The following is a 22,908-nucleotide window of genomic DNA, read 5'->3' as shown; positions in this document are numbered from 1 at the left end:
GACTCCGTCTCAAAAAAGAAAAAAAAAGAAGGGTTCATGAGAAGGCTGGTTTCCAGCGCGTCCGGCAGAAGCTCAGGACACAGCCTGGGGCTTGTGACTGGCATGGGCCGTGGGGTTAGGTATGTGGGGAGAAGCCCGCAGCCTGTCCTACCCGATGCAGCCCCCAGGTAGGAGTGAACTGAACGGAGGGCCTCAGCTCCTGCCCCTGCACCGCTTTGCTCGCGTGTGCTGGAAGGGATCTGTGACTGCTCTGACAGCCTGGGAGAAACTGAGTTTGTTATTCCCACGTTCTCAGGCCTAAGACCACATCGCTGTGCAGGAAGTGGCCGAGCCGGGGGCGTGAAACCAGCTGCTGCACCCTGGGAGTGGCAGTGATCTCCCCGCTCCACATTCAACCCACCAGCCAGGCCTATCCTGTCTACCTCCAAAAGCCACCCCCAGTCCAGGCCGCAGCCCCAGCCCAGACCCCCTTCTCCTGAGCCATTGCCATCAATCACCTGGGCGACGCCTGGAGTTTCCCGACAGGTCCCCTGCTTTCACTCCTGACAGCCACCAGAGAGGTCTTTAAAACACATACACTGGCCAGGCGCGGTGGCTCACGCCCATCATCCCAGCACTTTGGGAGGCCTGACAGCAGAAGCATTGCCATCCCGGACAAGCCCCTCATTCTAAAAGTTCACCTTAATAAAAGACCGCTAAATCCAAAGGGTATCAGCCTAACAGCTAAGATCAGCATGACCATAAACCACAAATAGCATCTCCAGCCAGAAACATCGCAAACTCCTCCCCAACCAGAGACATGCCAGCCCCGAGATAACCCCCCTCCAGCCGGGAAGATGTCTGCCCCAAGATAACCTCCCCTCCTCCCAGACAGATTCCAGCCCTGCCATAAACTTCTCCACATACAGAAACATTCCAAGCTTGTGATAAGCCCCTTCACCCTAAAACCAATATATACTCTTAGTCTATAAGAGAAAGCGCTCCTGACCGCAATCGGCCAAGAGCGCCTCTCAGGTTTCAACTAAAGAAAACTTGCCTTTAACTGCCAGCTGCATTTTGTGTTTCTTTCCTCTTTCTTTAATTCTTTTTTTTTTTTTTTTTTTGAGACGGAGTCTCGCTCTGTCACCCAGGCTGGAGTGCAGTGGCGCGATCTCGGCTCACTGCAAGCTCCGCCTCCCAGGTTCATGCCATTCTCCTGCCTCAGCCTCCCGCGTAGCTGGGACTACAGGCGCCTGCCACCACGCCCGGCTAATTTTTTGTATTTTTTAGTAGAGACGGGGTTTCACTGTGTTAGCCAGGATGGGCTCGATCTCCTGACCTCGTGATCCGCCCGCCTCGGCCTCCCAAAGTGCTGGGATTACAGGCGTAAGCCACCGCGCCCGGCCCTTTCTTTAATTCTTACAAGGCCGAGGAGAGCAGATCACCTGAGGTCAGGAGTTTGAGACCAGACTGGGCAACATGGCGAAACCCCATCTCTACTAAAAATATAAAAATTAGCCAGGCGTAGTGGCGGGCGCCTGTGATCCCAGCTACTCAGGAGGCTGAGGCAGGAGAATCGCTTGAACCCAGTAGGCAGAGGTTGCAGTGAGCCGAGAGATTGTGCCACTACGCTCCAGCCTAGGCGACAGAGCAAGACTCCGTCTCACAAAAAAAATAAAATAAAATAAAAATAAAAAAAGGCATAAATCTCTGACAGCAGTGCCTCCAGCCTTTGCCCCTCATGGCTGACTAGGCAGCAGGCACTGCTGCTCCGGCCTCTGTGCCCCTGTGGCCCTCTCTGCTCCTGCCAGCTCAGTGAGCTGCGCCTCGTTCCGCCTCGGGGCCTCCGCACGTGCTGCCTGCACTTCTTTGGAGCACTCTTGTCCCAAATCCTGCAAAGGTGGGCAGGTGTGAGTCGCTCAGAGGTCTCTGACTGAATGTCGCCTGCTGGGAGAGGCCCTCCCTGTTCCCCCGGCTAAAGCAGTGCCGCCCCTCGAGGGCCCTAATCCAGGCTCTCTCCAGTCCTCACGTCTTCCTCGCTGGCCCCTCAGCACCTGGCCTGGCACAGTAAACATGGAGACGCTGGAGGACACAGCCTCCCGAGCCCTCCTCTGTGCCCGCCGACCTGCCATGGCAGGGGGCAGGTGCCTTCGCTGTCTTCTGCTATCAGGGACAGCAGAGTCAGCTGACCGTGAAGAGCACCCCTGAAGCTTCTACTTGGCAGCCAGGACCAAGAGTCCCCACGGCCAGCGCTCAGTGACCATCACCCGTTTACTCCGCCATCGCCCCACAGGGAGGCACACGGAGACACTGCCCCAAGTCAGTGGCACTGACAGAGTTCACGAGCTCGGGTCCCACGCCAGGCTCTGGCTCTAGACTCCAAACCAAGCACTGTCCCGAATGTGGCTCGTGAAGCCCCTGGGAGGCCGCAGACATGCTGGCCCTTGGCGAGCGCCATGGCACACGGGGCACATCAGGACCCCATCACAGCCCCCACTGCAGGTCAGACCAGGACCAAGTCCTGAATCCATCACTACTCCCCCGGGGCACCAGAGAGGGGACCAATCCAAGCCGGGCTGGGGAGCTCCTTCCCAAGATGATCTCTTTCAGCTCAGGCTAAAAGAGAAGCTCAGGCTGAAAAGAGATCCGATTTCTCTTCTGGGCTGTTTCAGGCCCAGACAGCGAGGGAAAAACCGGGAGACAGCCGGTGCAGAACACACAGAGGTGGAGGGCTGGGTGCCGGGGAGGCTTCCTGAGACGCACACAGCCTTGGCCAGAGACAGACAGTCCCAATCCACGCTCCCAGGCTGTGCTCCTGGAACCGGTGCTGAGGCTCAGAGCAAAACCATCCGCCCACAGGATGAGCGGTCCTGGCCCAACGCTGGGGGCAGTGAAGGCGGGTCTGGGTTCCAGCACCAGCTCATCCGCTCACCATCCAGGCTTCCACTGCACATTCGGCCCCCAAAGCCTCCTGCCATGCTCACACCCGCCTCTCACCCGGCACAGCGCGCGGGGCCAGATCCCTTAATTCCATCCTCACCACCCTCGGGCTCCAAGCCTCCCATGGCAGCCCCAGCCTGCACAGCAGGATCCTCTGCCTGTCACCCAGCAGCATCACAGGTCTCCACTTGGGAATCCCAGCCTCACAGAGCTAGAACATTCTACCACCTCTAAACCAGCCACCTGGAGCCCACGGAGGGCCCCTCCCAAACATCCACATGGATGGAGCAGAGACCTCGGAAGCTCACTGGAGATGACGGCAGCTTGTATTGTTTTGTTTCCACTTAACTGTCATTGCTGATTTTTTTTTTTTTAAGAGACGGAGTCTCGCTCTGTTGCCCAGGCTGGAGTGCGATGGCGCGATCTCGGCTCACTGCAACCTCCACTTCACAGGCTCAAGAGATTCTCCTGCCTCAGCCTCCCGAGTAGCTGGGACTGCGGGCATGCACTACCACGCTGGGCTAATTTTTGGATTTTTAGTAGAAAAGGGGTTTCACCATGTTGGCCAGGCTGGTCTCAAACTCCTGACCTCAAGGTGATCTGCCCGCCTTGGCCTCCCAAAGTGCTAGGATTACATGCGGGAGCCACCGTGCCCAGCCTGTCATTGCTAATTTTTATACCATAAAATAAATTATTTTTCTAATGAATATCCCTCTAGGAAACTTGTTAGGGTAACAGCCACTGTGACCCAGCAGATCCCGAAGGCTGCAGCCCTCCCTTTGGCTAAAGGCCAAATTAATTAGTACAGGGAGACCTCGGGTTTCACGGAGCAGGTGCCAGACCCCCAGGTACATTATTAACTCCTGGGCAGTGGCATCTGGTACCCTGCGAAGTGGGGGTTACAGCAGGGACACCTCTGTCCGAGCCAGGGGACAGCCCAAGGGCACAAAATGCAACCAGATCCTTCTCACCAAGAGGAGAGTGTTTGCAAGACCCACAGACACACCCCGAGCCCTCCTGAGGGCCCCAGCGGCATCATGCAGCAGAGGGACATGTTCTCTGGATCTGTCACTCCCCAACACACTCCAAGTTCACCAGAGCAGAAAACCTGACGAGGCGTACGGAACAGGCCGGAACAGGAGAGATGCAGAGTCCTGGTCTTGGGGTCAACGCTGCCTCGGGTCCAGCTTCCCCCAGAAACCCCCACGCCTGCTTCCTGGCCCATAAAACCCCGGCCAACCCACCTGGCTGCCCCATTATAATAAAGAGGCCGCAAAAACTATTATTTTCAAGTTGCTTTATGATCACTTCCACGGCTCCTTAACTTCCTTTCCAGCACAAACACGAAGAGCAGCATAAACCCTAAGCTGTCTTGGAATGGAAAAAGATTTTAGAAACTTCTAGTGCAGCACCTCTATTCACAGTCAAGAGCAGAAACAAGCCCAGAGAAAAGTCATTCCTGTGACCTCCCGGGGCCCAACCCGGCCAGCGCCGGATCGGGGCCTCAGCCTCTGCTTGGTGGATGCTGGCCTGGAGCCTTCCCTGGGATGAGGCCGCCCGGGGCACTGCAGGGTGCTGAGCAGTGTCCTTGCCCTCCACCCACCCCACGCCAGGAGCACGCCTAAATCCTGACCATCACAAATGTCCCCAGCTGTGGCCAGGTGTCCCTTAAGAGACAGAATTGCCCCTGGGGTGAGAACTACTTCACCAAGGGCTTTCGCGTGGTAATTCAGTTAACCTCACCCAGCCTTGAAGCGGGACCTGTAGAGCCACCCCTACTTTGGAAATAAAGACACAGACCCAGGAGAGGTGGATCTGAGCCCAGCAGGCTAGATGCGTGGGTAGCAGGTCTCCGGGTGTCCATCCTCCCTGCTGCGAATCCTCCCGCAATCCTGCCCTGATAGCTCAAGCCCTTTGAAGCCGCCTGTGGCTATAGGATGTTATTCCTGGGCGGTGTTGATCCACAAGTCTCTCTTCTGGGCTTTCCTACAGCCAAAGAAGCATTCCAACTTCCTGCCATTCTCTTCCCGGAAACACCTCCTCAGTGCCAAGCGCCTCCTAAGCCCCACCAGCCCTGCGCCTCCCCACCAGCTGCGATGCCAGAGGCGCTGCCCAGGCTGGGCCGCCAGGACCCCTTGGCCCCCAGGACCAGTCCACGGTTCAGTGCTCCCTGGCAAAGGCGAGAGACTGTGGGCAAGGGCCCACAGGGAAGATAGGCCAGGACCACCGCCAGACAGCCTAGCTCTCCTTCAGCCGCACCTGTCGCAGCGTCTCCTGCCATTGCTGGTGAATGTCTGGTGTGTCTCATCTCTCCAGCCAGACACCATCAGAGCCATAAGTCATGCCTGGGATAGGCGGGGGCAGGACTGGGAGGGTGGGAGGAAGGAGCGTGGGCCCTGGTCCACTAAGCACCAGGACCCCATCTATAGCACCAGGCTGGCATCACGCTCAGTGCATCCGGGGCCAGGGCCCTCCCCAAATGATCAACCATGTAGGGCCAGCTCTCAGGGAAAATACACAATGAATGTCAAAGACAGCACCCAAAAAAAAAAAAAAAAAAAAAAAAAAAAAAGCAGTGTGAAACATCTCACCAACAGTTTTGAAGATGATGATTACATGCTGAAATGATAAAACCAGGGATATACTGGGTTCAATACAACACACTATTATAATTAATTTCCCCCATTTCTCTTCACCTTTTAACTCAGCTACCAGAAAATTCAGACACACGGGCTTGCTCTGCATCCTCACTGGACAGCGCTGCCTTAAAAAATACATCACTTTTAGGCCAGGTGCAGTGACTCACACCTGTCATCCCAGCATTTCTGGAGGCCAAGGCAGGCAGATCACGAGGTCAGGAGTTTGAGACCAGCCTGGCCAACACAGTGAAACTCTGTCTCTACTAAAAATACAAAAATTAGCTGGGTGTGGTGGCACGCGCCTGTAGTCCCAGCTACTCAGGAGGCTGAGACAGGAGAATCGCTTGAACCCGGGAGGTGGAGGTTGCAGTGAGCCGAGATCTCGCCACTGCACTCCAGCCTGGTTGACACAGTGAGACTCCGCCACAAAAAAAAAAAGAGAGAGAGAGAGAGAGAGAGCATCACTTTTGGTTATACAGACAAGCCATTAAAAACAAAAAAATAAAAATAATTTTAAATTTTTTTTAATAAAAGAAATACAACATTTTACATTTACATCCAGATTTTCTTCTAGAGGCTTTTTTTTTTTTTTTTTTTTTTTTTTTTGAGACGGAGTCTTGCTCTTGTCACCCAGGCCGGAGCGCAGTGGTGCGATCTTGGCTCACTGCAACCTCCGCCTCTCAGGTTCAAGAGATTCTTATACCTCAGCCTCCTGAGTAGCTGGGATTACAGGCATGTGCCACTGCGTCTGGCTTTTTTATTTTTGGAGACAGAATCTCACTGTGCTGCCCAGGCTGGAGTACAGTGGTGCAATCTTGGCTCACTGCAGCCTCCATCTCCCAGGTTCAAGCGATTCTCCTGCCTCAGCCTCCAAGTAGCTGGGATTACAGGCTTGCACCAACACACCAGGCTAATTTTTGTATTTTTTAGTAGAGACGGGGTTTTGCCATGTTGGCCAGGCTGGTCTCAAACTCCTGACCTCAGGTGATCTGCCCACCTCAGCCTCCCAAAGTGCTGGGATGACAGGCATGAGCCACCGCACCTGGCTCTTCTAGAGGTTTTGTAATCGTTTTAGTAACATGTTCTCATCTCTGCTACATGTGGGGTTGGCTTCTGGCCATGGTGTGAGGCAGGGGTCCACCTTCACCACACGACACTTGGTAGTGTTTAGTTACGTGACCGCCCCCTGCCATGGAGTCTTCCCATGTTCATCGGCAGCCCCTGGGGTACTGATGGGGCACCCCAGGTAACCCACATCCTCTGTCAGGGGAGAGCAGGTGACAGTCCCCAGGCACGTCACTGTCCCCACAGGGAGAGCACTGCAGAGCAGGTGGGAAGAGGTGGGGCTTGGCACTGGGCTGACCGTACAGCACCGCCGGTGCCTGGCAGTGTCACCTGCTCCCCTGGAGAACCCACCTGCACTCCCAAGGGGCCCAGCGCGGTAGGGGGGGGGCTCCCACTCACCCCTTTTAACCTCCTGGGGGGATGTCCAGGTGGAGGCTGCTGGGCCCCAGGGGCACATTTAGAACCTGGTGGCCACCTCCTAAGGCTCACAACCCTGTCAGGGCTGGGACCAGGCCCCGGACCAGGAAAGGGAAGTGACCCAGGGAGCAGCGTGCTCTCCAACCCCAGGCTGGATTCGCGGGAGCAGCTCTGGGGAAGAAAGGCCCTGGCATCTTCTCACAAGCCCCTCAGGGAGGCCGGCACAGCTAACCAGACAGCGGGGTGACACCAAAAACAGGACGGGGGGGGACAGGACAGCCGTCGGGCCCTGGTGTGGTGGACTCAGGGGTCCTGCTCACCAGGGGTGACCTTACAGGACACAGCAAAGGGCAAGTCAGAGCTGTGGTCAGCTGGGGCCATGCTGCCCCATGGAGCGGAGACACAGGGGCCCTGTGGCTGCACAGAGAGGTCCCTGCCAGGGCCCCACTGGCTGAGGCCCGCCAGCTCAGGCTGAGAGAAGAAGCCCGTGGCCCGGACTCGCCACTAATGACCTGGAGCCCAGACGCTGTGGCCTCACAGGGTACCTGTGCACCCCTGCAGGCCCGCCGGGCCACTGCACCTCAAAGCCTAGCCGCAGCCCAGCGTCCGCCAAGCTGACCCCGCCCCACCCCAGCCCCTAAGACAGCCCCACAAATGGTTTCTATGCTGTGTCTGCCCCAGGGCCGGCTCGGCCTGTATTCTGCATGGTGCAGCACATGAATCCCTGAGCTCTGCCACGAACTGGGGAGAGGATGGGGCTGAAAAAATGAGAACAACTTAAATGCCCACTGAGATGAATGGAAAACAAAACAGAACCCCCCCGCACAGGGGAATAGGATGCAGCCATGTAAAGAGACAAAGCGGGCCGGGCGCGGCGGCTCACGCCTGTCATCCCAGCACTTTGGGAGGCCGAGGCAGGCAGATTACTTGAGGCCAGGAGTTCGAGACCAGCCTGGCCAACATGGTGAAACCCCATCTCTACTAAAAATACAAAAATTAGCCGGGTGTGGTGGCAGATGCCTGTAATCCCAGCTACTCAGGAGGCTGAGGCAGGAGAATCACTTGAACCCAGGAGGCGGAGGTTGAGGTGAGCTGAGATCATGCCACTGCACTCCAGCCTGGGTGGCAAAGTAAGACTCCATCTCAAAAAAAAAAAAAAAAGAAAGAAAAGGGACAAGGCTCTGACACATGCCATGCGTGGATACACCTTGAGAATATCACGCCCACTGAGAGAAGCCAGACACAACAGGCCACACAGTGTGTGACTCCATTTCTATGAAATGTTCAGGACAGGCCAATCCAGAGACAGGAAAGAGATGTGTGGGTACCAGCAGATGGCGAAGGGGATGGATAGTGACCACTGGTGGAGGCAGAGTGCCTTTGTGTAATAATAGAAAGGTTCTAACATTTGATAGTGGTGACGGTTGCACAACTGTCTCAATGTACTAAAAACCACTAAATAGTATCTTTTTTTTTTTTGAGAAAAGGTCTTGCTCTGTCACCCAGGCTGGAGTGCAGTGGCATGATCTCAGCTCACTGCAGCCTCCGCCTCCTGGGTTCAAGCGATTCTCATGCCCCAGCCTCCCAAGTAGCTGGGACTACAGGCGTGCACCACTACGCCTGGCTAATTCTTTTGTATTGTTAGCAGAGATGGGGTTTCACCATTTTGCCCAGGCTGGTCTCAAACTCCTGACCTCAAGTGATCTGCCCACCTCAGCCTCCCAAAGTGCTAGGATTGCAGGCGTGAGCCGCTGTGCCCAGCCTGAATTGTATACTTTAAGAAGATGAATTTTATAGTATATGAATGATAGCTCCATAAAAATATATATTTTTTTAAATGGCAGGATCATTTCTAAGGGAGGCTGTCCTAGAAAATTCAGAACCTGGCCAGCACACTGACGCCAATGGTTGGGCAACTGTGAGGTGGCCCTCCCTGGTGACAGGAATGGCTTCTAGACTTGCCAACTAGACTCGGGGCTGCCTGCTGCCTCATGTCCCCATGATCACACTGGTTCGGGTAACACCTCCAGAGACACCCCAGAGCCTGGGTGCCCAGCTGCCTCCAGCATGCCAGGTGGGCTTCACCCTGACCCCATCCCCTCTCAGATCTCCCAGGCCACACCCCCAAGTTCCTCTCGCTACTTCCTCTGCTCTCAAGCTCACAGTCATCTGTGACAGTTCCCACAATGGACAAGGCTCTGCGCAAACAGCAGTTCCTATGGGAAGCCTCCCGGCGCACTGCACTGCCCTGTGCTTCCCTGGGCTTGGTTTTTTGGGGTTTTTTTGAGACATGGTCTTGCTCTGTTGCCCAGGCTGGAGTGCAGTGGTGTAATCATGGCTCACTGTAGGCTCAAACTCCTGGGCTCAAGCAATCCTCCCGCCTCAGCCTCCCGAGTAGCTGGGAGTACAGACACAGCCACCACATCTGGCAAATTTTTTCTAGTTTTTGTAGAGATGGGGTCTTGCCATGTTGCCCTTGTTGGTCTTGGACTCCTGGCCTCCACCGATCCTCCCACCTCAGCCTCCCACAGTGCTGGGTTATAGCCATCCGGCCTCCAGGCTTGGTTTCTATCCCTCTTGGCAGTTCTTCTCCATCTCCTTCCACCAAGAGGCCCTGCGGGCAGGAGACACTGGTCATCTGGCCACCCTGCGCCCCTGACCGGGCACGCATGAACTTGACAACTCTCACGCGGAGCTGGACAATGCAAACCCACTCAGAGGGACCCAGGGTGTGGCTATAGTGACAGCCATGCTGCCCGAGCTCCCAGTGACCACGCACCAGCCTGGGCCTTACCACACCCGCTCGCTGCAGCCCATCCCTCCTCCCGCCCCTGGGCCAGCGACAGGCACAGAAATGCACAGGAGCTGTTTTGATGAACGGCAGCTGCCCTTCGGGCTCTGGCTGAGAAGCAGGCTCTGCTCTGCCTTTGGGGTACGCAGGACACCCATGGCTAGAGGGGCCAAAAAACTTCTGTGGCTTCCACCAATTCCAGCCCAGACAGACAGTAACATGAGATGCCTTATGTTCTTTTTTTTTTTCTTTTTTTTTTTTTTTTGAGACAGAGTCTCACTCCATTGTGCAGGCTGGAGTGCAGTGGCGTGATCTCGGCTCACTGCAACCTCCACCTCCCAGGTTCAAGCGACTCTCCTCCCTCAGCCTCCCGAGTAGCTGGGATTACAGGCACGTGCCACCATGCCCGGCTAAGTTCTGCATTTTTAGTAGAGATGGGGTTTCACCACGTTGGCCAGGCTGGTCTTGAACTCCTGACCCCAGGTGATCCACCCTCCTCAGCCTCCCAAAGTGCTGGGATGACAGGCATGAGCCACTGTGCCTGGCCAAGATGCCTTATGTTCTAGGGGTGTCAAGAGAGCGACTTCCTCCGCCTCGTCCCCCCTTCCTGGGGGAAGCAGTTGGAATAGAGCAGGGAGCAGCAGTTGAAATTCCAGAGGCTTGACTCAAGTGCATGCTAGGGACGGCAATCCTCTCTCTCTCCTGAGCAAGACAATCAGATCCACGCGGCCCGACTGCAAGACAGGAGGCCCGCTCTGCCTACAGCCAACACTGTCTGACAGATGGGATTTTAGGAGAGTATGGAGATGCTGCAGGAAGGGGACAACAGCAACATGACACGACTGTCCTGGTCCAGCAGCCTGGCTTGGGTCCTGCTCGCATCCCAGGGAGCCCAGGGTGGCGCCCCCTCACTCAGGGCACCGAGCCAGAGTGTCAAGGGCTGTCCCCAAGGGCGCCAAGGCTGGCCAGCTTCCAGGCTGCTGCCCAGACATGCTGCAGCCCTGAGTCCCGGCTGAGGGCACAGCCCATTTCCATCCCGCCATGATCAAGGGGTCCACAGCACCCGTGGGTAGTTTCAGGCTGGCTCTGTGGTCAAAAGGGACCCCTGGGACCCATCACACAAAGAGCGATTCTGAATCCACGGCCGGCTAATCTCATACAAATCATCTGTCTCCACGCTCTCTCCCTGGAGACTAGGGCAGCCGCAAAAACGCAAACAGGCCCACCGCCACTGCCGGCGGCTCGGAAGGTGCCAGCACTTGGGTCCAGCTATGAATGCTGACGGGAGGTCTATGCAGGGGGAAATCCTGCCACCGTGCCCTCAGCTGACGTTTTCACAGCAAGTCACCCAGGCTTGTCTGAAAAACACAACGGTGGTCGCGCCTACCAGCAAACGGGGCCAGGTCTGCGTGAGTGACCGTCACTGTGCACCTGAGAGCCCTCGGGGTCTTGAGGTGCAGCAGCCATTGGGCAGTCGGCCTCGGGATTCTCAGCCTTTGTCCACTGAACAAACACGATCCCACTCCAGAGCCACAGAGCAACTTCGCGCTCGGCCACCGCCAAAGAGGCACAGCCTGCCAGCGGGGCGGAGATGGCTGGACGCAAACTTGTCATCCATCCCCTCGTGTTTGCTGAGATCACTGAGGTGGATAAAGAAAGAAAAGAAAGAGGGAAGGGAGGAAGAGCCAGAGAAGCAGGGAGAGAGAGAGGGCAAGCAAAAATCAAAAAAAAAAAAAAAAAAAAAACAGAAAAGAAAAAGAAAAAAAGACAGGCAACTTTTGAAAGCCAAGAAATTCTGAGCAAGCCTCTCCAGATTGTTTATTTCAATCAAGGAAAGAAAGCATGACCGTAAATTAACGGTACGATTTCTTGACAAGTCAGAACGTTCCTGGGACAGGCCCAAATCTAAGATGCCAAAGACCTACTTGGCTCAGAAAATGCCTGTCAGCCAGGAGAAGAGTGAGACAAAGGAAGTGTGGCCGGGCACAGTCCCCCACTCGGCCACTGACCGCACGATGGCCACCGACGGGCACTTGTCCACTCACTCTACAAAGCTCAGCTCTGCACCGGATAAGCCGCCTCGCTCACAAGGCTTTCTGTGCTCAGGGACAGCAGAAACCACCATCTGCGACTCCCCTGCCCCTCCCATCGGGGGCGCTAGCACTGGTAACGAGTAGAGTTCCGATGCTTACAAAACAAAAGCCTTGTGAAATTGTGCAATGCTGTCTTCCTTTTAAACAAACCCTCAGTTCCTGCCAGGTCACACTGAACTCCTTGGGCCGAGTACACGGCTCGACGTGCTTCTGACGCTTGGTGAGCTGTAACAGAAAGGCAGCCGCGTGAACCCCAGAGCAAGAGAGTCTGGCGTCTGAAACAGCGAAGCATTCCCCCCACCTACACTGTTTGTAGCTGTTTTTTCCCTCCTTTATGGTGAGGCTGTCTGGGTGGATGTCAGCATCGCATTTTCTCACATTCCTGCAGTTTTAAGGATCCTTGAAATGACCCATGACCCTTTTTTTTTTTTTTTTGAGACTGAGTTTCCCTCTTGTCGCCCAGGCTGGAGTGCAGTGACGTGATCTCAGCTCACTGCAACCCCTGCCTCCAGGGTTCAAGCGATTCTCCTGCCTCAGCCTCCCAACAAGCTGGGATTACAGGCATACACCACCACGCCCGACTAATTTTGTATTTTTAGTAGAGACAGGGTTTCTCCATATTGGTCAGGATGGTCTCGAACTCCTGACCTCAGGTGATCCTCCCGCCTCGGCCTCTCAAAGTGCTGGGTTTACAGGCGTGAGCCACCGCACCCGGCCATGACCCATTTTTTTTTTTTCAAGGCTAGAATATGACTCTAAATGCTTTGAAGTTGGGAAGATACAAATTCACACTCAGGCTGGGCACGGTGGGTCACGCCTGTAATCCCAGCACTTTGGGAGGCCGAGACAGGCGGACGCCCTGAGGTCAGGAGTTGGAGACCAGCCTGGCCAACATGGCGCAATCCCATCTCTACTAAAAATACAAAAATTAGTTGGGCGTGGTGGCATGCACCTGTAATCCCAGCTACTCAAGAGGCTGAGGTAGGAGAATCGCTTGAATCCGGGAGGTGGAGGTTGCAGTGAGCCGAGATCAGCCCACTGCGCTCCAGCCTGGGCCACAGAGCAAAACTCTGTCTCAAAAAAAAAAAAAAAAAAATTCATTCACTCAACAAGGAATGTCCACTCAACACCCACCATGTCTAAGGAGCTGCCGTACATCCTAGGGGTCGCGAGGCTGACGTGGTTTCCATAGCATTCCGTAATGTGGCCCTCACACCCTAGCCAGGTATTTGCAAACTACAACCCACAGGTTCAATCCTGCCCGCCACCTGTTTTTGTACAGCCTGCAGTCTAAGAATGGTTTTGACATTTTTTAGTCGTTGGAGGAAAAAAAAAAGCAAAAGAAGAAAAATGTCTTATAATGTAAAAATTGCACGGAATTCACGTTTGTGTCCATAAATAAAGTTTTACTGAAACACAGGCACACTCACCCACGGGAGCTTTCTTGCTACAACGGCAAAGCAGAATGGTCTGGACAGAGATGACCTCTGGCTTACAAAGCCAAAAATATTTACTCTCCGGCCCTTCCAGAAAAAGCCCCTGCCCTAGTAGATGAGACAAACAGATACACAAACAGACTAATACCCAGCTCTGATCGTGTGACATGCAAAGGAGGAGAAGCAGGGAAGGGAAGTGACTAGAGTGATAAGGAGCCGGCTGGGTGGAAAGAGACCTAGGCAGCGGGCACAGCAAGTGCACAGGTCCTGCGGCAGGGAAGGGCGGGCAGGGAAGGCGGCTGTGCCAGGAAAGGAGCAGGTGCAGGAGGGAGAAAGGGAGGAAAGGAAGGAAGGACAAGGCCACAGATGACAGAGCGAAGGGGCCACGCGAAAGGGCCCGGAATTTTTCCCAAGGGCAATAGGAAGTCACCGGAAGGTTCTGAGCAGGGGAAAATCTTTTGTTTGTTTGTTTGTTTTGGTTTTTACTCCTTTGACTACCTTTTTTTTTTTTGGAGACAGAGTCTTGCTCTGTCTCCCAGACTGGAGTGCAGTGGTGTGATCTTGGCTCACTGCAGCCTCTGCCTCCCAGGTTCCAGAGACTCTCGTGCCCCCACATCCCGAGTAGCTGGGACTACAGGCGCCCACCACCATGCCCAGCTGATTTTTGTATTTTTGTAGAGATGGGATTTCACCATGTTGGCCAGGCTGGTCTCAAACTCCTGACCTCAGGTGATCCTCCCGCCTCGGCCTCTCAAAGTGCTGGGATTACAGGCGTGAGCCACCGCACCTGGCCAGTTTTTTATTTTACGTATTTATTTACTTATTTATTTATTTATTTATTTATTTTTGAGATGGAGTCTCGCTCTGTCGCCCAGGCTGGAGTACAGTGGCGCGATCTCGACTCACTGCAAGCTCCGCTTCTCGGGTTCACGCCATTCTCCTGCCTCAGCCTCCCAAGTAGCTGGGACTAGGGGCGCCGGCCACCACCACGCCCGGGTAATTTTTTTTGCATTTTTAGTAGAGAGGGGGTTTCACGGTGTTAGCCAGGATGGTCTCGATCTCCCGACCTCGTGATCTGCCCGCCTCGGCTCCCAAAGTGCTGGCATTACAGGCATGAGCCACTGCGCCCAGCCACTTATTTATTTTTTTGAGACGGAGTCTTGCCCTGTCACCCAGGCTGGAGTGCAGTGGCAGGATCTCGGCGCAATTCTCCTGTCTCAGCCTCCCAAGTAGCTGGGACTACAGGTGTGCACCGCCACGCCCAGTTAATTTTTTTATTTTTAGAAGAGACGAGGTTTCACCATGTTGGCCAGGCTGTTCTCGAACTCCTGACCTCAGGTGATCCGCCTGCCTCACCCTCCCAAAGTGCTGGGATTACAGGCGTGAGCCACCGCACCCAGCCAGTTTTTGTTTGTTTTTTTTTTTAATATACTTTGTTTCAGAGAGCAGTTTTAGGTTCACAGCAAAACTAAGCAGGAGGTAGAGACTTCCCATGTTCCCCGCCCCAACAGGGAAGGCCATTTTCCGAGCTCCTCAAGGGAGCAGGAGGGAATAGACGGACCCAGATCTAACCAAGCCCAGCATCCTAGAACAGGCCAGTCACGCAGGGAGTGAGCTTGAAAATTAATTTGTCCAAAAACCAAGAAACATCAATTCGTCAATCCACTCCCGCCTCAGTATTTGGGAAGATACAAATTTTCTTTTTTTTAGTATAGTGGTTAAGCTCATTTGAATGCGAATTAGTAAAAGTATGTGCAACTTGGCCAAGCATAGTGGCTCATGCCTGTAATCCCAGCACTCTGGGAGGCCGAGGCAGGTGGATCACTTGAGGTCAGGAGTTTGAGACCAGCCTGGTCAACATGGTGAAACCCCGTGTCTACTAAAAATACAAAAGTTAGCAGGGTGTGGTGGCAGGCACCTGTAATCCCAGCTACTCGGGAGGCTGAGGCCAGAGAATCACTTGAACCCGGGAGGCGGAGGTTGCAGTGAGCTGAGATCTAGCCACTGTACTCCAGCCTGGGTGACAGAGTGAGATTCTGTCTCAAAATAAATAAATAAAAGTATGTGCAACTAGCACATTAACGTTCCACAACTCTGGGGACATTACTGTTCAGGAAGAGGCCAAGATCAAAGAGGTGAGTCATTTTTAAATGGACTTAAAGAAAACTATCTGGCAAATCGACAGGTCAGGGCTATGGTGACTGGGAGGGTGTGGAAGTGCCACCCCTGGGGGCAGCCAACAAGCCTGGGCAAGGACCTGCCAAAGCTCAGAGGCCAGAGAGCAGCCCAGGAAGACCCGGAGCTCAGAGGCCAGAGAGCAGCCCAGAAGACCCCACAGATGCCAGGCTGCCCTTCAGTGCAGGGCGTGCAGGGGACCCCGTGGGGGCTCCTCTCCTCTCAGGTGGAAGCTGCCACCCTGGAAGGGCAGAAGGACAGTGACGGAGAACCTGAACAACCAGGTGAGGAGTGTGTCCGGGACACAGTTTGCAAATAGGAGTCACTCACTGCTAAAGGGTGACTGGGGAGGAAAGAAAGGGAGCTGAGGCCCATCACGGTCACAGCACACCATGAGCTACTGCAGGGCTGAAGGCCAAGTCCAAGGTTCTCACTTAGGGGTTGACAGTGCTTCCCAGGGGACATTTTTGGTTGCTACCGCTTAGGGGACAGGGTGCTACTAGCATCTGGTGGGTGGTGGTCAGGGATATTGTTCACACTCACCCTACCGTGCCCAGGACAGCCCTGCCACAGAATGTCCCAGCCCAGAACGTGGACAGGGCAGAGGTGGGGAGACCCTGACAGGGCAGCAGGGCCTTGCCGTGTAATAAACCGGCTCCGAACTCAGAGCTCCTGGCATCCTGCAAGCTTCAGCGCCTTTTACCCGCTTTGATCCTCACAACCACCTGGGAGGGAGGTGTTCCCATTACACCCATTTTACAGATGAACAAAGCAAGGCCCAGAGAGGGAAAGTGACTGCCTCAGAGGAGGGATCTGAATCCAGGTCTCTCCAACTCTGAAGCCTGTGTGGGGCATGGGACAGAGGGCAGAGACCCAGAGACGTCGCCAAGACCACCAGATGAGAACGGAGCCCAGGCTGGGCCCCTGCTCTTCTGTCCGGCATCCTAAGCCAGGAGCAGAGACCCCTGGGGCAGGAAGGGGGAGGGCTGTGGCATCTGAAGGCCCCATCGAGCTGCCTCATGGCAGGTCCCTGGAGCTGAGCCAGGAGCCTAGGGTAAGGCTGTGGATGAGGACGGCCCATCTGACATGGCGGTGACCAGTGCAGGCCTGCGGAGCTCCCCCGGCCCCGAGCCCCCATCCTGTTCATCTGCTCTCCGTCCCCTCCTGCCCAGTGGGCTCGGAAAGATTTAGTGCCCCCGATCTGCTTTGTCACTGAGCAAGTGACTGGGTCAAGGTCACCCAGCTCTGAACCCCCAATTCTGCTCCCCGATCCAGGGAACAAAGCCACCTACAAATGCACCTCAGGCCCTCAACAGCCTTGCCTCCTCCTGCCTGCTCCCTGAGCTGGGCCCGAGGGCAGCAGACTGCACGCCACCATTCCAGCTGTGACCAGGCCCTGGGCAGCCAGCTCACCCTTTCCCCCACTACACTCTAAACCCACAGGAGCCAGGGACTCCTCCCAATCTGTCCCGGCATGGCACTCGGCACTGGAAACCTAGCAGCCCCACACCAGGTGAACGCATGACCCCAAGGCACGTCCCCACAGGTGTCAGATGGAACCGAGGACAGATGGCTTCCCCAGAGCTGAGGCTCCTCCCCGGCTCATCAGGGAGTGGGTGGGGCATAGGACAAACAGGGGCAGGAAACCAGCAGAGGAGACAGAGAAATTAGGAATTAAAGTACAGGCAGAGTGGTCAGGTGGGAGAGAAGGACACAGAGGACGGCCCCTGGCCACCCCAGAGGGCTCCTGCAGGACGGGACAGGGACTGAAGACAGGGCAGGCTGAGGAAGGGTCTCTTCCATGAGACAGAAAAGTACAACAAAGGCCAGGCGGGGTGCTGTGCGGTGGCTGATCAGCTATACCTTTAAGCGCCAGCAGTTAACATCTTGTTAGCAGCCCCCTCCCCAAAGAGGAAAGGGTTAGAAAATGCGAGCAAACCGATTGTTACTAGGACATATATATTTCAGGTCTCAGCAACTAAACACACACGTGCACACACAGGCACCCGCAGCTCCTGACACAGTACACGCTTCCACCAAAACAGCCTGTACACAGACACCCGTCTGTGCGGCAGAATCTCCGTTACCCCCTTTTCCTCCCCAGCGGTGACCTCCTCTAGGCCAGGACAGTCTGACCCGTCCTGGTGTCGCCGGCTCAAGGAGGGGGAGCGCCCGGACCTGCCAGGTGTCCAATCAGACACACGGAGACGAGGCTGGCAAGTCCCAGAAATCCTAGGCTCAGACAGAAGTTGACTCTACCACGGCTTTACACTCCGACCTTCAGGGTTTCAAAACAAACTGCAAAGCGGAGAGAGGATGCCCACTGCTTCAGCAGGGGCTGCAGGAGAAGGCCGACCCCGTGTGTTGACAAACCCTCCTGGTGGCTCATAAGGAAGCTATTATTGGAGAATTAGGGGAGTCATTAGCTCCCATAACGGCAGTGATAAAAGCCCACAGGAGTCGTCTAATGAGCCTGCTTTAGGACTGCTGCTGTTTTTAGGAGCATTCTCCAGCCCGGGGACATTCTGATAAATGGCCATTGAGGCAGAGGAGTGGGGCAGGGCACCAATCCCTTGAATTCAGTCCAGTATCCAGAGATCCCAAGACAGTGCAGGCACCCGGTGGGACCCAAAGGAACTTGCTGAACACACGCCCCAGCCAGAAACACATGGAAAAAGACGCTCTTCACATATGACAGGATCACTAGGCTCCACGGAGCTGAACCACCTTCTCACTAGTTTCACAACTCGGGGAACACTTCCTCACAGGGTGCTGCTAAATTATTAAAACAAAAGCATCCTCCCCCAAGCAAACAGATGGGATGCACCCAAAAGCAGTCCACGCCTCCACTGCCCCCAGGGGCGGAAAACATGCCCCTTAAAACCTTCCACCGTGCCCAGGTGGACAGAGTCCCCCGTCCTGCCTGATTGTCATGGCCACCACTGAGCGCAGACCTGGGCCCTGGCAGACCCCAGGTCAAGCAGATTTCAGAGCGAGTCCGTCCCCAGCTCCCAGGGGGATGTCCACGGGGGACACAGAAAAGGGGTCTCGGCGGAAGCAACTCCTCAATTCATTTCTCTAGAGCAGGGGCTTCGTTCGAGATGGCGATCAGGCTGGAAGGGGGAGGGACGGAGAGACTCGTGGAGGCTGCCGTTGCATAGCAAGATGATTTTTTTCTGAAATCCAGATTGCATATGCTTATGGCGGGGTGGGGGTTTCGGGTACGTACAGGGGGGCAAGTTTGGAAGCAACCAAGGCATAGCAGGTTGACCGGAGGTGGGGGCAGTGCAGGAGCAATGATAGGCATTTAGGGGGCATCCCTGGGTGTCCAGCTTGGGGGCTTCCCCTTAGCCCCTCTGGCGCCCAAAGGGCCAGAAACGCAGGCGGGGGTTACCCAGGGGCTGGGGTCTTTTTTCTTTTTCTTGCTTTCTTTAAAAAATAATAATAATAATACGCCGAGGGTTGTCCCGGGTGATAAAAGGGCCCGGCCGGGGCCACCCACGCTGTCATCTTTTGTGCGGGGCGCCGGGGCCGTCTGTGCCCAGCCCCCGCGCGCCCCCGGCCCGGGAAGGGGCCCCCGCTCCCGCCCCTGGGCGCGCCCCGCCATTGTCCGGCCCCGCCGCCCCCGCCCGAAAACCAGCGGGCGCCCCCGGGCCGGGCGGTTAACGCCCCCAACCGCCCCGCCGGCCCGGACAAAGCGCGAGGCCCGGCCCGAGCAGGCCGCGCCCGAGGCCTGGGCCTCGAGTCCCGGGCGCGCCCGCAGCCCCGAGCCGCGACGCGGGGGCGGCCATGGCGGCGGGGTCCGCGCTCGGACACGGCCAGGCGGCCTCCCCGTGGGCTCACCTGAGGCGGCGTGCGCGGCCCGGTCCGGGAGCAGCGGCGCGCGCTCCTCCGCCCTCGGCGTCGCACCCCCAGGCCCCGCTCGGGCCGGGCCCCGCTCGGTTGCTGGCGACCGAGCCCTCCGCGAGCGCTCGCGGGGGGGCTTATAAGGCCGCGCGCCAGCTCCGCCCCGACTGCCATTGGCTGCCGGACCCACGCCCGAGCGCCCATTGGCCGGAGCTGACAGCTCCGCCCCTCCCCTCCGCCGGGCCCATCAACACCGCACGGCCCGCCCACCGCGCGCCACGATTGGGCGGGGACAAACGCCGGCCTCGCCTCTTCATTGGCAGACCGGCGGGGACACGCCGGCGCCCACCCACGTGCCCGCTGACCGGCTCTGTTCTCATTGGAGGGGGCGCACGCCAGCCAAGGCTGCCGCGACCAACCCGACGGCAGCTGGGCCTTGGATTGACAAGGGAGCCTCAGGGCCCGCCCGACGACCGCACAGAGAGGAGCCAGTATTGGCTTGAGGGGCCAGCCCGAGGCGCGGACAGGCTGGGGCAGGTGCCAATCACTGCCCGCAAGCTCCGGGCCCCGCCCTGGTTATCAGGAGGCGGCTGAGTACGTGAGACCCAGCACAGCATCAGCACCGGCCGGGAATGTGCAGGCTGGAGGTTCGAAACCCGTGGCCGGAACGTGGGCGTAGCGTTCCCCAATTTGCAAAGTGCCAAGCAAGGAGACGTAGCGATCCGTTTTGCAAAGGAGGAGAACCGAGAACATAGGGTAAAGCAGCAAGAGCCTCCACCCCGCCACCGTAGGTCTATTCCCATCACAATCAACAAACCTTTGCCAAGGGGCAAGGCCTTCGGAATAGTTAGGGTCCCTCTCCCCGAGTTCCCTAAAATGTATGGGAGAGAATGAGCTTTGGTGCTTTCTGACCTGGATTCAAAGCTAAGCCGGGCCCCATGCCTCACTGTGGTTGACCTCCAGCAAAGTAACCTCGCTGAGTCTGTTTCCAACTGTGCAGTGGATATGATGGTAGTGGCCACACCCCGTCTACCCGCCTCTTGAGAATGTTGCAAGGATTAAGTGGGATGAGGCACGGAGAAAGATTTGACCCTGTGACTTCACAAAATGAGCATTCATTGTGTACTGGACCACGCAGGGGTGTGGGCATGCCCCCATTTGGACTGGCAGGAGTGTAAATTGGGCAATTTGACATTTTCTAATAACATCCTAAGTGCATCCACCACCCGATAACCCAGCCAGCAGTTCTTCCTGGAGGTGATGTACCCAGAGAAAAGGTCTGGAGCTTACACAATTCAAGAATGCCGGCGGCAGGGCTGTCTGCAACTGTTTCCAATGTTTTGCACTAACTATCCATCAGTGGGGGATTAGAGAAGTAACTTAATAGCAATCAGTACTCTGGAATACTTACTATGTAGCAATTGAAAAGGAGGCCAGGCCCCGTGCTGTGGCTCGGGCGCGGTGACTCACACCTGTAATCCCAGCACTTTGGGAGGTCGAGTCGGGTGGAACACCTGAGGTCGAGTTCGACACCAGCCTGGCCAACATGGCAAAAACCTGTCTCTATTAACAAATACAAAATTAGCCAGGCATGGTGGCGTATGCCTGTAATCCCAGCTACTCCAGAGGCTGAGGCGGAGGTTGCAGTGAGTCGAGATCACTGCACTTCAGCCTGGGCAACAGGGTGAGACTCTGTCTCAAAAAAGGAAAGAAAAAAGAAAAAGAAAAAAGAGAAGGCCGATCTGTATGCAATCATGAAATATCTCCCAACCACTGAGCTAGGGACAGTGGTCCAGAATCCTGTACTCAATAAAATAAATATGGAAACACACACAGAAACCGGTATCATGAGGTTTTTAAGAGCACACAAGCTTGTCAATGCACAGAAAAAGGTACTCCTAAACTGAAGAAACTAACTTAATCCTTGGGGAGAGAAGGAAAGCTGCACGCTGGTAAACAGAGAAGTCAAAGGAGAATTTAAGCAGCTCTGGGTGTTTTAAATTCTTATGGGACCATATTCATATATTCCACATGGAGTTAAGATTTAATTGCAGGTCATGCCTGGCATCGCAGCACTTTGGGAGGCTGAGATGGGCAGATCACTTGAGCCCACGAGTTTGAGAACAGGCTGGGCAATATAGCAAGACTCCGTCTCTACCAAAAAAATTACAAAAGTTGGGCGTGGTGACACGCGCGTATAATCCCAGCTATTCGGGGGCTGAGGCGAAAGGATCACCTGAGCCCAGGGAAGTGGAGGCTGCAGTGAGCCGTTGATTACACCACTGCACTCCAGCCTGGGTGACGGAGTCAAACCCCGTCTCAAAATAAAAAGTAAAAACAAAATTTAAAAACAGGCTGGGTGTAGTGACTCACATCTGTAATCCCAGCCCTTTGGGAGGCCAAGGTGGGAGGATCACTTGATCCCAGGAGTTTCAGGCCAGCCTGGGCAACAGAGCAAGACCTCTTCTCTACTAAAAATAAAAACCGAGTTGATTGTGCAGGCACACGCCTGTGGTCCCAGCTACTTTGGGGGCTGAGGGAGGATCACTTGAGCCCAGGAGGTCGAGGCTGCAGTGAGCCATGATCACACCACTGCACTCCTGGGCAACAGAATGAGACCCTGTCTCAAAAAAAAAAAAAAAAGAAGAAGTGCAATCATGAAGGGAAAGAGTCCCCACCCCACGTACCACATACATAGGGCTTTTTGTTCTACTTCCAAGTATATTCTCTAAGACAGTGGGGGTGTTTAGATTTCGCAGACAATATAAATGTTTTTAACCAAGGAACCCAAATGGGTTCTCCACTTTATTTTGCTTAGACAATGTTTTCATGCCATCTCTTATGAGAAAAACTTAACATGATCATAGAATCTAGATGGTAGGTCTGAGAGTTCACCATCCGATTCTTTCCAAATCCGATTCTTTCCAAGTTTTGGAAACTCTTCATATTAAAATGTTAAAAACACACTAGAATTGCTGTCAGATAAGTAGAAGTCCTCATCCTCCAAAAAGGAAGGAAATGCTCTTTAGAATATTTTAATGGGCAGATTAATTTAGAGAACACTCACCTAATTGCCCTGGTTTTCTTCCATCCTTTGCAGTCAGATGCAAATCTCACAAAGGACTGGGGCAGGGAATGCTTGGGGACCTCCTCCTAAACAAGACCAGGAGGCTTGGCTTGGCTTTCAGACGTCAAGGAATCCCCAGTTAGCAGGCCCAATGCTCAATTTCTGACTGGTCTCCCTCAATCTTTCTAGACAGGCAAGGTGTGGAGCACAAAAATGTTCAATGCTTCAATAGATGCCCTTCCCTCTTATGGGTTGGTCTGCTGCATTAACAAATTGAAATGGGACGCCGGGTGCAGTGGCTGTAATCCCAGCACTTTGGGAGGCTGAGGCAGGAGGATCACTTGAGCCCGGGAGTTCGAGACCAGCCTGGCCAACACGGCAAAAACCCCATCTCTACAAAAACTACAAAAATCGGTCAGGTGTGGTGGTGCATGCCTGTAGTCCCATCTACTAGAGAGGG

At 55.2% G+C, this 22,908-nt stretch overlaps 1 protein-coding gene across 5 annotated transcripts in view; it reads right to left on the bottom strand.

Moving 5' to 3' along the window:
• The window catches only part of KDM4B (lysine demethylase 4B), a 185,892-nt gene extending 166,388 nt beyond the window's left edge, over nt 1-19,504 (bottom strand). For 3 of the 5 annotated variants that reach the window (XM_019015987.4, XM_063701990.1, XM_019015995.4), the window contains exon 1: nt 19,379-19,494. The gene's annotated coding sequence lies outside the window, so the exon portion shown is untranslated. Of the gene's footprint in view, nt 1-19,378 lie in introns of all 5 variants that reach the window. The other 2 variants (XM_019015988.4, XM_019015991.3) reach the window with 2 other exon arrangements.
• Nucleotides 19,505-22,908: the final 3,404 nt, after the last annotated feature.

The sequence above is a fragment of the Gorilla gorilla genome, chromosome 20 (assembly GCF_029281585.2).
Source record: "Gorilla gorilla gorilla isolate KB3781 chromosome 20, NHGRI_mGorGor1-v2.1_pri, whole genome shotgun sequence".
Classification (NCBI taxonomy): Eukaryota; Metazoa; Chordata; class Mammalia; order Primates; family Hominidae; genus Gorilla; species Gorilla gorilla.
The sequence above is the reverse complement of the archived record's forward strand: the minus strand, read 5'-3'. Positions and strand labels throughout refer to the sequence as shown.